Source organism: Podarcis gaigeae (genome assembly GCF_964106915.1).
Source record: "Podarcis gaigeae genome assembly, chromosome: 2".
In the NCBI taxonomy this organism is placed as follows: Eukaryota; Metazoa; Chordata; class Lepidosauria; order Squamata; family Lacertidae; genus Podarcis; species Podarcis gaigeae.
Genome location: NC_139679.1, coordinates 42,873,507 through 42,888,568, shown reverse-complemented (window position 1 = coordinate 42,888,568; position 15,062 = coordinate 42,873,507).

The window sequence follows — 15,062 nt, the reverse complement described above, 5'->3', positions numbered from 1 at the left end:
CAGAAGAAGACGGCAAAAGAGAAGGGTATCCTTTTATGTAGTAAATGAGCACATCAGGAAAAGTGTGTTAGCACAGCCATCTCCTTGATGGTTTTGCTTCATGCAGAGAGCGTTTTAATGTGCAGGGGACCAGGAGCATTAATAATAATAAAAAAACCACACTGCTACCTAACTATAGCCTGAAATGGAACAATACAGAATTCCATCACCTCTGCCTACCACCTTATTTCATCGAATGGTACAATTGTTGCCCAATAGGGTGATGAATTACGAAGCACCTAATTCGTGAGTTTGTATCCTGGGATTCTGCTAAAGGTTGCATTTGCATCTAGTTCAGATGTGTAAAACAAAATCCAAGGCAATTCTGAAGAGTCCTGCTCTGCTCGCTCACAGCCTTTGCAGGTATGATTGGGGAAGTTAAAACAATTTTGATGAATGGGTGAAATTTCTGAAGAGGGCTGGGTGGGTTTTGCATATCTCTGATATCTTCCTTCATGTGAGGCTGTAGGCAGGGAGTAACGGTGAAGCATGAATCTGGTATGCAACAGCAGTACTCCGTCCTGACCTGTAATCACTCAACCTCCGCTACTGTGTTAAATTTAACTGTCGAGTTCTAACTTTTTAAGTATATGTTGCATGCATTATAAACCAACTGGTAACAAACATCCCTCTCAAGATGGTCAGGGATCTGGAAAGCAAGTCTTGTGAGGAAATCTCGAACAAACTGGGTACGTTTAGCCTGGAAAAGAAAAGATTGGAGTGGGGAGTATGGTTGTACTTGAAGGGCTGTCAAGAGGGCAAGGAAAACTCTGTGGTTCTACAAGGAACCAAAATCCTCTCTGTCAGAATTTAGTGACATTTTTATTACCAAGAGCTGAGAGTTTTGTGTGTGTTATGTGATGCACCTGGAACGAGAAGTTCTCAGCATCAACTTCCTGAAGCTCTATTATAAGAGAATGTGGAGTCCTGGTCTACACAGCCCAGCAATGTCCACCATGGACAGTGGCTTTCCAAGGCCTTGCAGAAGAAGCCTTGCAGCTGTCAGCAAACCCCAAACAAATAAATGGTGAAAATGAGTCATACTGGAAAATTATGATCCAAATTCAGGCGTATAATAGAAGGATGCTTTAAACTCCATAGCTACAATTGCCATCACGATCCAGTTAAAATAAATAAATCTGAGGGTCTTGTCAAATTGCTAATGCAAATTAAGCTACTGAGCAAGGAGGCATCTCAAGTCTGAGCCCAAACCCCAAAACGGGTTCAGAGAGGTTCATTCTAGCTCCCAATGAGCTAGAATGCAACTGAAACACATCTTATGCAGCACAATCCTATGTATGCTTAAAAAAAAAAGTCCCACTGTGTCCAATGTGGCATGCCATAAGTATGTATAAGGTTGCAGTCTTTTTGCATGTAGGCAGTGTGGTGATGTGGTTAGAGCATAATGGTCAAACATGCAGCCCTCAAGAGCATTTTTGGTGGCCCTTAGCAACATTTGATGCCCCCCCCCCCCGCCCTCACACTGTTTTACCAAAGCCATGCAAGTGAGGCCACTGGGCTTTGGGAAGGAGGTATGAAGACTCTGACAGGGTCCTACAGTCCTCCTGCTCCTTTCCAAAGCCATGTTAGCACTTTCCCAGCTTGGGGAATGAAGTGGGAGGGCTTTGGACACTGCCAGAGCCTTGGGCCCCCTTCCTAAAGCCTAGCACCTCACTTAGCCAGCTTTGGGAAGGCAGGAGGGTTGTGTGTGTGTTGTTCCCCCCATGACAAGACAGTGTGCAGCCTAGGGGTTCCATGTCAAAGTACTGTTGTGGCCCACATAGTATTGAAAGTTGAGCCACCCTGGGTTAGTATGTTGAACTAGGACCTGGGTGACCAGGGTTCAAATCCTGACTCACCTATGTAGCTCACTGGATGACCTTGGGCTGGTCACTTACTCTCAACCTAACATACCTCAAGGGATTGTTAGATGATTGCTATTTATTATTATAAATTTGGGAAGTGTTTGCCACCTCAAGCTTCTCAGAGGAAAGGAGGAATATAAATGTAATAAAAAATAAAAATAAAACCTGCATTAGAGCTGGGCCCGTAATCACAAAATAAGTAACCGATCTCTAACAAATGGTTCAGCAAATTAGAGGTTCAATAGGATATTTAAGAGGTTGAATATGATGGGAAAATATCTCAAATCTAGTGAACCAGGAAAATGGCACACTTCCCAGAAAAATATGGAAGAAACAGAGTGGAGAAGGAGAGAGAGCTTTGGAATTGGTAGCTCTGCCTTTGCCCTGACCCCAAGTGCTTCTCTCAGATAAGGACAAAGAAAAAGCAAATTAAAGCAAACAGTGGACTAGTTCAGTTTTTCTAAAGTTCTATTCCAAATGATGGACTGAATGTGGCTGATCTTTCAGTCAGAAAGATCTAGTTCATTCAGATTATGACCTTGAGCTACCGTTCCAAGAAACAAGAGCCACTTGGTCAAAGCAAGGCCCACAAACATATTGATTGATGTCTTGGTTCTTTTATCAATAATCCTCAACTCAGCAAAAAAATGAGAGTAAGAACATAAGGTTTGCCTTGGTGGAACAGAGCAAGGTCTATCAAACTCAGCATTCTGTCTTTAGCAGCAGCCAATGAGATCACTCTGCTTATAAGCAAGTTGTGATGGCAATAGCTATCCATACCCACAGTTTGTTATTGGTTCAAGACTGGAGTCTGAGGGTCAAATCAGAAGTTAGGAGTGAAACACATACAGCTCTTAGTCCACTTTTCCTTCATAATATTAGCATAAGGGGCTGCTAATACCCTACAGGTAATTTTCAGGTGGTTTGGATTTTCTTTCTTTCTCACCACATCTGAAAATGAACTGGATTTACAAAATAGTCATGGGAGAAGTTCTGATTACCCTCCCTTCCACCAACTTCTCCTTTCCTGTAAGTAAATGCCCTTAATAGTATCCCCTATTATATCAGAAATTGTGAGGTTGGGGCCACACGCATTTGTCAAGATACCATCTGTTTACATCAGCCAAGGCTGATGGAGGGCACTGTGCTACTTGTGGATCTAGAACTACCCCCAAACTGCACACCTGCTTATTTAGGGGGAGCGCAACTCCTTCTAGAACAGGCTGAACTCCACTCATCTGGTCTAGAGAACCTCCCACTAACTGTGCCTGGATTGAGCTTCAGTTTATTAGCTTTCGTCTAGTCTGTTACTATAGCCAGACATTGATACAGTAGATGTGAAGGAGATATGGAACTGCAGGTCATCCGCTTATTGATGACAACATACTCTGAATCTCTGGATAACACCACTCAGTGGTTTCATATAGATGTTAATCACCTCCGTAGCTCAGCTGGCTATCGCCTCCTTGCTTGTTTTAATCAGCCACAAGGGGCAAGTGTCTAGAGCCCATGTAGTCTCCCGCACTGATCCAAGTGCCTTGTCCACATCCTTCTGCTATAGCTGCAGGCTGGCATAGCTGAAGGGTCCAGGAATCCAGTAGATCCAAAGCCACCAGCATGGTACCCCCACTCTGTTTCAGGGCTTTCTGCTGGCTACCAGTGGAGGTTGGTGGAGAAGAGACTAAGCAGTATCCTACCCACCCACAGCCATCAAAAAGTATTGTGAGGAGAGGATTGTACTGTTAGCATTTTATTGTACTAGATTTTGTTTTAAATATTCTATATTGTACCCCACTGTGGAACCTGATCTTATGAAACGTGGTGCAGAATGCTTTAAATAAATAAATTCAAGCTGTAATGAATGTAGAACGGAAAGAGGCTACTATTTATTCCACGATAGTCTTCATTTCTCTGACAAAGTTTGTATCAGCCACATGTCAAAGCTCTGAAACATAACAGCAGATGCTCTTTTCATTGGGATGCTCTCTTCATGGTCTGTTACCAACATTTTCATCTCTACTGGTGGCTCAGGTGCAGAATTGTTGCTTAGCATATTTTAGAAAGCAGCAAAGAGTTATGTCTTTTTCATTTTAGGACTACAAGTCAACAAACAAAATGCTAATCTTGGACCCTTGGGATGCCCTATCTTTCTAAAGGGGTTTCTATGGCAACATACCATAGATTTTTTGAAAAGTCCGAGGGTCACTTCCTGATGATTTACTTTATTTTTCAAACTATATCCCACTTTTCCTCCAGAAAGCTCAGAGTGGCTTCTGAATGGCTTCTAGCCCAGGCATCCCCAACCTTCGGCCCTCCAGATGTTTTAGCCTACAATTCCCATCATCCCTGACCACTAGTCCTGTTAGCTAGGGATCATGGGAGTTGTAGGCCAAAACATCTGGGGGGCCACAGGTTGGGGATGCCAGTTCTAGGCTGTTTTTCCATCCAGACATCTTCCAGAGCCAAACCTGTTTAGCTTCCACAGTAGAACTGCATCATTTGTCTTCAGACCATTCTGCTCTGATTATTCACTGAGTAGCAAACACTAGCTTTTCCTATAAAGGCCAACATGGGGTGCGGGGTGGACACTGGCAACATAATCCCTCTGGCAGAGGTTTGGGTCACACTAGAGTCCCAGAAGTAGGCAATGTAGTGCCCTTTAAATATTGTTGAACTACAACTCCCAGCATTCCTGAGCATTGACCATGCTGTGTAAGGCTGATGGAAGCCGGAGTCCAATAATATCTGGCTACCTTTAGGTGAGGGGATGGGGAATATTTTTTTAGCCCAAGGGCCACATTCTTTTGTGAGCACGCTGCAGGTGGGGTGAGGGAAAGGTATTCAAGCTGTTAGTGGTGAGGACCAAAAGCAAATGTGAGCATGGTCAGTGGCAAAAGTGGGCAGAGCAATGGATGTGGCTCTTACCTTTGACCAATAGGCTACATTTCAGCCATGCATAAACTAGTGATTTCTACACATACACATACCTCTGCATCCAGGCAAACGGGCATTATCATAGTTCAAGGACATGTTCTAGCTATGCAGAAGTTCTCAAGGGTGGAACTGGGTCAGTGAAGAATATAGCCTGTGGAGAGGAGGTGTGGCCTGGAAAGGTGCATAGTCTGAGCACAGTATTAGGCCAGACAGAGAAGCCTTGAGGGCTTGATTTGATCCCCAGGCCAAAGGTTCCTCACCACTCCATAAAAGATGGTTTTTCCTACATGAATATCATGTCTGGGCAGGGTAATTGTCAGCTGCACCGTTAGCAAATAATGCCATGGCTTTCCTCCACTGAGGTAATATTCATGAAGAAGAAAGTTTTGTGTTAGACAGCCTTGAGAATACAAAGCTGGAGCTTTCTGAGAGAAAACAAGACTCTCCCTCCAGTTAACCTCATGCTCAGTAGCTTCTGTCTGACTCAGCAAAACTCCTAATTAGAATAATTTGGGCCATCTCTCTCCTTACTACCTGCAAGAGCATTGCATGTCATTTAGTAATCATCATACTGTTCTTAGAATTTGAGTCTTCCTTGCTATTTTTGACACTGAATTTTCACTAAGATTACCATTGCACTTGGGATTTTTTTTGTAAAAAATAATAATGAATTATTCATAAAAGAGGTTAGTGTTAGTGTGATTTGCATTTACTTCAGTGTCATTGTGCATCAGGATTGGGGTTTTTAAAGCTTTACTTTGTATCAAAAAAGTTCAACTTAGGACAACTGAGTATGGGTACTTTTGCACCCTAAAATTATTTAAAATAATAAAATTGGGCACAATGTCTCTGACTAGTCTGAGTGGCATACATATACACATAAATAAGTTGAAAAACCCATTATGGGTAGCTATGGCTTTTAAAAGATTTTCCACACCCAATATCATATGTTTTTAACTGCTGTGCATGCACACACCACACAAACATGCGCACACGCGTGCGCACACACACACAGAATGAGTTGGTAGGGGGTATATTGAAATTATGGAAACATGTTAAGTCTGATTGCACTAGTACTTATGCTATCGTGACTACTTAGCCACAGAAGAAAGAGAAAATGGGTGAAACTTGTTGCTGCTGGCAATTAAACTGCCCTATGCATAATATGGCTACGGAACTCACACAGCAGCGCTGGAAATCTAATGTTATGCCTTTAAAGTGACACTAATGAAGCAATGACATTTCATGGTGACTGCTTAGCATGGCCATTTCAAAGTCCTTTGATGTCAATGTTTAACACAAAGCACTTCAATATCTGAAAAACTGAACTGGGGATTGTTTTACTATACCATCTGGTTTTTCTAAACAGAACTGAAACAGACGAACTGTGTCTCTGTCCCACGTAATGCTAAAAGATTCAGGTGTTTTTGCTGTGCAGTGCATCCTGTTCTGCTCCCTGATGCATCAATACTTATGTCATTCATGGAGCATTCTGCAGTCAAGGGAGTTTTTAGCAAATGACTTAGGTTATAGACTCCAAAAGGGAGGCAGAGACATGAGCTACAATGAAGAAGCCCAGGTGATGTACCTCAGATAAAACAATCATTTCTTCTTCACTACCCTACTACCCTTGAGAGAGATTCAAACACTATCCTTATTGATTACCTCTGTTAATCTCTAGTGAGAAAAATAATGGAAACATAGCCAAGATTCTTCAACAGAAGTAACCAATTTAAAATGGAGGAAATAGACAGGGCACTTACCAAACTGTAATGGTTATGTGTTGCAACAATGCATTCATTTCAACCCCACTCGTCCCATTTAGTCATTGGATCTCAGAACTGGATTTTGTAGCTCAGTACCAACTCTTTTATCTTAGAGATGGAGGACCTATGACCCTCCAGATGTTGCACTCCATCTCCCATCATCCAATAACATGTGGAGGGCCACAGGTGTGCGGACACACACCCCACTTTAAAATTGCAAAATGCCTTTCCTGAGTTCTCTCACAGGCAAGTCCATGAAACAGACAGTGTGTAGGTTGGCAGCATTAATTTACACTGATGAACTGAACCACTACCAATCTCTCCCTTATCAAGACAAATTATCCTCTTTTCTGACGGCAGAGAACAAACTCTGGTAGAAGAAAGGGCACAAATGGCTTCATTTAAATCCTGATGATTTGACAGTAGCAGAAGGTTTAGTCTAGGTGAGTTGCTCTGCCTGTTTTTGGCACAGCAGCCTGTAGAGTCTTAAGCTGCTGGTGATTTCACTTTGTGATTTTGTGTGTGTGTGTGTGTCACACACACACACACACACACACACACACACAGGCAAGAGCTGTGTACTGTCCCTTTCCCAAGCTTGTCACAGAATATACTAAACCCAGACAGTCTTCCCTCAGTTAACATTTCTGTATTTCTTTTTTTAAAAAAAATTATTTTAAACATCACACTGAGTTTTAATCTTGCCCTCTAGTGCTTGTAGTTCCTCCATTTTGAGACATTGTCAGATTTGAGCGTACTTGCTACTTCTTTAAGCTAGGCATTAATGAAACTGTGGAACAGTAATGCATTCAGAGCAGACCCCAATGGAATGCTGCCTGCAACCTCCTCTCAAAATGGCTGTGATCTAATAATTAGTGCTTCACTGAAAGCATCCCCTAAACACAGGATATGCCGGTTATTTTTGTGACATCAAAAATCTGACAAGCCAAAAGCAAAGTGTCCCAGCTGTGGAAGCCACCACTACAGAGGTTTTGATGGCCACAATGTGAATCAGCAGGCAGATGAACCCTTAGAACAGAGCAACAGCCATGGCGTTTGGATGTATGGCATAAAAAGAAAGATGGGAGAAAGATGGTCATGTTTAAGATACAGGTTCTCAAAATGTGAGCCATTGGGGGGGATTCCCCACCCCCTCTGAGCCTTCTCCGTGTGTATTTTGATTGGGGCTGAGATATCATCCCAATATTCCTCAAGCCCATCAGAATAGTACAGGCACAGAAGCAGGTTGACACGACATGTGCAAGTTGTTGATGCTAGGGGTAAATAGAGCAAGACGCCCCATTTAATGATAACATTTTTATTTTGCAAGAGAAAAAGTTGAATTTCTGGAATTTAACATTCCCTGGCTGTCAACCTTAAAGCAAGCTGAAGGTACCTGTGTCCTTGTTCCCTTACTTGTGATCTGCTTGGACATATCCTGAGTACATGAGTGAGTACAGATGGCTACATAAACCTGATGCCCCGTGCAGTTTGTGGCCTTGTGTAAAGGAAGTGGCAACAGCAAACATCTTTGGATAGGGAAGAGCATAAGAGAAAGAGGTGGAAAATGGCAGACAGCAATAGATGGCAAAATAGAGGGGGAGAAAATGACAGATCTAGAAAGATACAGAAAAGAAAAAGAAAAATATAATATACAAGTTTGAAGTATTGGTGAAATTAAAGGTGGGCCCTGTGTCCCAGAAAATAAAGGCCATAAAATAATAGTCACAGAAAGTGCTAAAAGTTTGATGGTGTAGGTAGGAGCAGTGAAGTTCTTTTCACAGGTCTAAGCACTCTGACATTGCACAGAATAATCAAGCAAACAGGTGTCTTGTTGAGAAAAAGAAGGTGAGCTGGTTCTAAAATACAGGAGAAAAAATGTTATCACTGTTTACTAATTCTAGAGCAAAATCAGAGAGGCCTATGGGCAACGTTCCTCACATATTTTGAGTGTATCAGGGCTTTTAATCCAGCAACAAACTGCATTTGACTTTTGCAGCTGGCCAATGCAAGTATTGCTATTCATTCACTTTATTTTTGAATTATTTTTTGTCTGTTTCAGTTTCACTGCAAAACAAAGACCACCAGGTAACTTCGCTGAGTAGAAACTATCTCTTTGCTATGTCAAAGACTGAGAAAAATCTATTTGTGAGAATCACTACAATAAACCTGTGGTCCAGGTATCAGAATATTTTGTCAAAATCCTGAAACCGAAAAAACTAGAAAAAGAAGTAGTCAGATTTTATATCAGAAGGTGAAATATTGGCAAAACAATGGCATTTCATTGTGAACTCTCTTAATTGAATTCCAGTTTCAATAGCCTCACTTTAGTGGATGATACACTGTCGTCTGATTGGATATGAAAGAGTTGCGAGAGTAATAGTTTTAGTACTCTGTGCTACAGCTTTGTGGTTTCTTTGAGGTTGAAGGATTTGTAACTGCCAGACTACTGTTGTTTAGAGAAAGGAGAATCTAGTTAGGAGCATTCTCTACCTACTTGAAGTTTCCCTTTCCTTGAATGCAGTGGTAGTTGAGAGAGTATTTAATGGTTGAAATGTTGTTGTGTTTGGTTGGCATAAAAGGGTATTTCATATTCAATGAAGTTCAAAGCCTAATGGGTAAAATAACAACTGAAATCACTGGGTGTGGTTGGCATCCCCTGCCCAAAATAATTCTCAAAGAACTCAAAAGTTAAGATGCTGATCTTTTAACCAAAATACGTTAACTTGCCCTCAGATCATTGTCCATACTGGAAGACTAGAATGTAGCCATTGGATGTCCACAAGTTTTAGTGTCTTGAGAGAGGGAGAAAAAACATTTCTATCCACTTTCTCCACGCCAGGCATGATTTTATAAACTTCTAACGTCACCTTTTCCTCACTTTTTTTAAAAAACAAAAAAGTCCCAAACTAGAACCTGTGGACATCCAAATGAAACAGAACTTTGGAAGATTCAGTGCAGACAAAAGAAAGTGCTTCTTCCCACAGTTTGGCATTCACTCCCACAGAAGGCAGTGACGGCCACCATCTTCTATTGCTTTAAAAGAGGATACATAAATTTGTGGACAACAAGGCTGCTGGCCATGATGGCTATGCTCTTCCTCCAAAGTTGGAGCCAGTATGCTTCTGAATACCAGTTTCTAGAAACCTCAGGAGGGGAGAGTGCTCTTATTCTCAGCTCCCACTTAGAGATTGTGTGGGAATGTTCAGGGAGGCAGGCGACGATATATTGTTTAATAATATCCTTTCCAACTTGTGTTAACAAATTCTACAATTTAGCAGAGTAACATTCCCCCTTTTAAACTTGTGCAGCGGCTAGCGTTTACCAGGCTTGTATAAGCCTCTAAAATAAGTTTCCTGGTAATTTCCCCTTTAGTTCCTCATTAAAAGAAAGGCATGACACAGACTTCTATGAAAGTTTAAAGAGTTTACTCACTCATTCTGTTCACAGGTGGATCCCAGAAGGCAGGCTTAAGTTACAAAAGAAATACAGTGGTACCTCGGGTTACAGACGCTTCAGGTTACAGACGTTTCAGGTTACAGACTCCGCTAACCCAGAAATAGTACCTTGGGTTAAGAAATTTGCTTCAGGATGCGAACAGAAATCGTGTGGTGGCGGCGTAGCGACAGCAGGAGGCCCCATTAGCTAAAGTGGTACCTCAGGTTAAGAACAGTTTCAGGTTAAGAACGGACCTCTGGAATGAATTAAGTTCTTAACCCGGAAACTATCCCATAAGGAGATAGCTCCTTTGTCCTCTCTTGGCTGTAAGCTGTAAGCCAAGAGAGCATCTTAGGCTAAGCAGATGTTGCTTCTTCGAGGAATGGAGTCAAAGAGAGAGAGATGGTAGCCTCCGCTGAGGTATTTTGTTACCTGCACAGGTGAGGCCATGCCCACCTCTAGTCACATGCAGAGGAAGTCTGTCCCAGCCCAGGAGGAAACAGGAAGTTCCGACTGGCTGGTCCAGACACCCCCTTTTTATGTCCAATCTAGGGATGTTGTATTTGACTGCTCTGTGTTTCACATCCCACAGATTGCCCACAGGCATCTGTTTGGAGGTTGTAAGAACAGGGCGCTGGACTAGACGGGCCATTGGCCTGATCCAGCAGGCTCTTCTTAAGTCTTTATGACAGCATTTGGTAACAGACTTCCAATACTATTTTGTCTTTTTTGGCAATATTAGGTTGCTGGCATACATGTTGTTTTTTTGGTACTTGGCAACCATCTCTAGAACTGTCAGTATTTGATAGCTTATGACATTAATATTTGACACCTGGCAAAAAGTAAACAATGAAGACACTGCTAACAAGCCAAAGCTAAATAGAGTGAAAATGAGCAAAAGACCATACAACCTGTGCACCACACAGATTGCCCCAGGGGGACGGACTCTGTAGATTGGTGGAGGATATCTCTTTCCCAGAGAAAAATGTCACCCCACAGGATAATAGAAACAAAAATGGTTAGTGGTATGGAAAAAATGAGTCCAGTGATGTCCATGAAAGAATGGCTAGTTGTGACCTATTATTATTAATTGCCTTTTCAAATTGATATAGTTTCCTTATATCATGGGTTTTAACTTACACTGCATCAAAGTGAATGTCTGCGAAATGTAAATGAAGCAGAGCTGCCAATACCCATAATAATTCCCAGCATGCTATAATGGAACTTGCTAATGCCAATCTTCTTAAATGGTGAATTAGCCCTGGATCAATAGTCTGTAAATTATAAAACAAATATGTGCTGGTGGAGAACAAACTCTCATGCCTAAAACTGATTACAAGCCGATTTACTTTAATTTTCAAAGATAAATTTCATAAAATTCCTTTTGGGAGTAAGAAACTTTCTTTCCCCACATTTCAAAAAATATTCATCTCTGGCATATCTCTTCACACACACACACACACACACACACACACACACTTGACCCTGTGTGAAGCGGCTCCTTCATTCTATCTCTCTGCTGGACTTGAGCAAACGTGTATGTCATCCCAAACATGGGGAACCACTGCCTCATTCAGAGTGCTTAATCCTCAAGCGTTGCAGGTTAGACATGCTCAACAGTTCTCAATATATAAAATGGGCTAAACCTCTCAAAACCTTACACCACTAAACTGGTTAGTCTAACATAAAAACACAAAGTAGTTTACAGTGCTATATTAGCTTATCTCACTTATATTCTGGTCTTGATCACACACGTTTATGTTCAGTGCTATTCACTGAGCTACTTCCAGGCAGTGGTTGGGTACATAGTTATTCCTATGCAAGCCACTATATACCATCTGTATTGCTTTTGAGGGCTGGCTCTACACATGAATGGTTCTCCCAGAATATTGTTGGATTTGGACACTTGCAATAGATTCCGAGTGCAGTCTCCTTCCCATCCCCCCTGTTCTCCTGGACTAATGATCCATGCGGGAGGGCGGGAGGAAAAAATCCCAAGGAACCTGGAGTTCATTCAGTCTGAAAAATGGAAGGCTGCTGGGAACTTTTTCTGTGAAGGCTCCATAGCACTTTGGAGCACCAGATGTTGTTGGAATACAAATCCCATCAGCTTTGACTATTGAGCATGCCAGCTGCGGCTGATGGGAGATTTTGTTCAGCAACAACTGGTGGGCCAAAGGTTCCCCACCCCTGCTCAGTAAGGGAGCACAGTTGAAAGGATCGGGTAGCATGTGATGGCAGAAAAGACTCTTCTCTGCCCAAGGAAGGCTCTGTTACGGTGTGAAACCTAAGACGCTGGCAAGTTAGCAATGTCATGCGACTTTAAGTAGTCAAGCTCGTTAAGTTGTTAAGTTGCTCAGTATATAAAGAGTGTTTGTTTTCTCTGCCTGTGGGGCGTGAAGCAAAAATGTCTGAAAGCTCTGGAGGTGTTTCTGTTATCTGTCTGCAATAAACCTGTCTTTGGAAAGACAGGCTTCCCTGTGTTGTTATTTCTTTGCTGCTGAGACTCTGAAGCTTGTACTGCAACAAGAATCTCTGCGCTGGATTTAATTAATGCTCTGCAAAGAGAACTGTTGCTGGTTGCGCAGCGGAAGCATTTACTGGACCAGTACACAGACTCTCTTAGGTTATGGCTCCTTCTACGTTTCTACAGCTGTATTGTGTGCAGAGAAAGTGAAAGCAGCTTTCGGATGAGAGAAGACCGGCTTGGTCATAAATCCAGCTCTTAAAGGAACTGAGAGGCGTCTGAAAAGTGAGTAAAACAAATCCCAAGGGGAAAGAGAAGCAAGGGCACACAGAGGGAGTAGCAGCAGACCCCAAGAATGGCAGTGGAAAATTTCCAGGTTCCCTTTACAAAGTTGAACTCTGCTAATTACGTGCAGTGGTCTAAGAGGGCTCAAGTCTGGTTGAAAGCCAAAGAAGTGTGGGCTGACTATGTCCAGAGGCGAAAGCCGTTTGTGGCTGTTGCAGCAGATGCCACAGCAGAGCAAGAGGCTGCTGCACATGCTCAGAACAGGGAACATGATAAAATGGACACTAAAGCTAGATGCATGTTGATGGTATCGATAGACGATTCCCAATTACCTCATGTGGAAAATTTAAGGTCTGCATTTGAAATTTGGGAAGCTCTTAGGCGAATTCACCATAGAGCCACCATAGAACATGGGGGAACTAGCAGGCAGAGCTGTAAGGAAGCCTCACAAGTGTCTGCTATGGCCAGCAAGTCATGTTTTCGATGTGGCAGCAGGTTTCATTTGATAGCAAAGTGTCCTGAAAAGCAACAGGAATTTCAACAGTCCAAGGTCAGTTTCCGGAGCTACAGGGGAAGACGAAGTGAGAGCTACAAGAATCAACGATCCAGAGGGGGAGCAGGTGCTGATAAGGGACTATCTGCAATGGCAGCACAACAGAGTCCTAAAAGGAGCCAACAAACCTTGAAGTGGATAATTGACAGTGGAGCCAGTCACAGTTTAGTTCCAGCGACATCTAGTGGCAGCTTGAAGAACTGCAAGACATTACCAGTTGCAAAAACTGTGACTATAGCAGACAATAGTAAACGAGAAATGAGCCTTAAAGGCACAATTTATGTTAATTGTTTGCAAACTAACCTTCCTGTTTTTGTTCTTCCAGGAATGAAGAATGGACTTTTGAGTGTGTCATGCCTGGTAAAAAGTGGTTTTAAGGTTGAGTTTGAAAATGATGTGTGCACCATTTCGAAACAGGGGAAGGAGCTAGTTAAAATTCCCTGTGAGGATGGGCTTTTTGTTTTGGATGAAGAGCAGTTAGCAGCAGGTAGATGTTCAACAGGTGAAGCACAAGCTAAGTGTGTAAATAAGGCTCCTCATACAGGTTGTGCACATCTACTACACAGAAGGTTAGCTCATATATGCTTTAAGTATGTAAGCAAGATGCCAGATTTAGCTGAGGAGTGTAACATTAAACCCTGTCCAAATTTTCTGGATTGTTGTGCTTGTAAACATGCTAAGGTTAAGACATGTAACTATCCTAGATCTGACAGAGTAAGCAAGAAACCCTTTGAACTTGTGCACACAGACGTGTGTGGCCCTATGCCAGTCAAATCGCTTGGAGGTGCGAGATTTATGCAAATTTTGGTGGATGATTTTTCAAGGGCTAGTTGGGTTTTCTTTCTGAAAGAAAAATCGCAAGCAGCTTCCATCCTGATGGATTGGATTGAAGAAGTCGAATGTAAATTTGACACCAGGGTGCGTAAAATACAATCAGATCGTGGTGGGGAATATGTGAACCACACGCTGGAGACGTGGTTAAAAAGGAAAGGTATAGTTCATAGACTTACCAATCCCTATTCACCACAGGAGAATGCAGTTGCTGAAAGAAAATTTCGAACATTACAGGAAGCCATTGCTGCTTTGCTGTTTGATTCTGAACTTCCACAGCGGTTTTGGGCTGAGGCTGCACTGTATGCGAATTATACTTTTAACAGAGTGTACAATAGCACAGTAGGCAACACTCCTTACTTTATGCTATTTGGGAAAAAACCAAAAATTGATCATCTAAGAGTTTTTGGATGTCGTGCTTATGTGCTGGTGCCTAGGGCACAACGTAGGAAAGGTGATCCTAGATCTAAAGAAATGCTTTTCTGTGGTTATCAAGCAAACACAAAAGGTTGGAGATTTGTGAATGTAGAAGGCAATCAAACGAAAATCACAATCAGCAGAAGTGCAGAATTTTGTGAACAGGATGGTTGGAATAAAATTCATGGAAATCCTGACATACTATTTGACGTGGTGAACAGTAACAATGAAACTCAGGCCCCAGGGCAGGTATTAGTTCCAGAACAGGCTGAGGAATTTGAGTCTGAGGACAAGGGTGAGAAATCGTTTAGTTCACCCAAGTCTGTAAAGTCAGAATCTTCTAGCTCTAAAAGTTCACCTGTACAGCAAGAGAGTGTAAAGTCAGAATCAGAAAGTTCTTCAACTACTAGTGACAAACAGGTGACGACTAGTGATTCTGGGTCAGAGGGGGAAACTGAAGGAACATC